Raw genomic sequence first — 1,546 nt, forward strand, 5'->3', positions numbered from 1 at the left:
CACACACACACACACACACACACACACACACACACACACACACACACACACACACACGCCTGAGGGCAGAAATCAGAGACCGCAACAACATCGTCAGCAGAAAACAAACTGGCCTCGTTAGAAAAAGAAGTCATTTTTAAATCAACAGGTTGAAAAACTCAAACATCAGAATCTGCTTTGTTTAACTCAACATGTTCAGTTTGTTGGAGACRAAACTAATGAGTCTCGTCTTATTTTATTACATTATTCTAGAACAGCAACGAATAAAGAAACGTGGAGAAAAGAGAGTGAACCTGAGGAGGTAAATAATATGAACCCCTCCCTCAGCAGTTTGTTTTATTAGATGWGATGCTAACAGAAACCAGACGTTGTGTTTGAAGAAGCACGTGTTCATGTTGTTACAGGTGGTTCTGGTTGATCCAGCAGACGAGGGGCTGCAAACRTACAGAAAACTCATGGTTTGTTTGGTTCAATATTTTAGTCTCATGTTTTTTTATATAAAAGAGAAATGTCCATGTTCTTCTTAACTTGTAATCTATTGAAATTAATTCTGAACATTTGTTTAACCTCAAAAGTCCAGTTTTTAGATGAAATGTTGCTGAAACAGCAAGTTTCTCAGTGGATCTGTGCTCCACAGTGCAGCCTAGGTGGAGTAGTCGAACACAGATCCACTGATCCTTCAACACAGAGCATCTTCAGAAGACAAGTTGATAAAATAAATGTTAAAAATCTGGATTATCTAAATCTGTGMCAGGTTTCCAGATCAGCTGAGTTTGGATGTGTGGAAACAGGTCTGGTTTGTTGTGGGCTTCAGGTCGGTGGTCTCAGGGTCGGTTCAGTTTCAGTCAGATTTATCGTCACACCTGAGGTGTTTTTAAAGTTTTTCAGGTTTCAGAAGGTCTGATTTATGGTCCTAACTGATCCTGCAGGTCCAGGTGGACGTTCTGTTCAGGATAAAACTGTTAAAGCTTCAGTTTGTTCTCTGGATTATTCATGAGATTTATTTTGTATTTACTGAACAGATTTAAATATTCAGGTAGATAAGTTGTGTACATGTTGATGGTAAACCTGGAGGCTGTGTTGATGAAAGTTMATTTTATTCAAACTGAACTGCAGATTAAAGAAGCTCTTTATTTGTTTTTATAGTTTAAACTGATTTCTAACAGATTCAGCTCCAGTTTGTTGCTTTGATTATTAAAACTGATGATTGTGAGGTTTAAAACACTATTTCTGAAGTCTTCAGCTGATGAGAATGAAAACAGGTAAAGAAGTGATTTACTTGTCCAGTCTGCAGCTTTCATGATGCATCATAAAATAAAACTATGGAAGCCCAATTCTGCCACTCAAAATAAATAATTTGTCTAATGATATATCATAATTATGAGATACAAAGTCATAATTATGAGATACAAAGTCATAATTATGAGATACAAAGTCATAAATTTGAGATACAAAGTCATAATTATGAGATAAAGTCATAATTTTGACTTTAAAAGTCATAATTTTGACTTTAAAAGTCATAATTTTGACTTTAAAAGTCATAATT

General features: G+C 35.5%; 1 protein-coding gene across 4 annotated transcripts in view; it reads left to right on the top strand.

Moving 5' to 3' along the window:
- sema6d (semaphorin 6D) overlaps positions 1–1,546 on the top strand; it is a gene marked incomplete in the record, with an annotated part of 32,775 nt that overhangs the window by 4,588 nt on the left and 26,641 nt on the right.

This window comes from Austrofundulus limnaeus, unplaced genomic scaffold (assembly GCF_001266775.1).
Source record: "Austrofundulus limnaeus strain Quisiro unplaced genomic scaffold, Austrofundulus_limnaeus-1.0 Scaffold513, whole genome shotgun sequence".
Classification (NCBI taxonomy): Eukaryota; Metazoa; Chordata; class Actinopteri; order Cyprinodontiformes; family Rivulidae; genus Austrofundulus; species Austrofundulus limnaeus.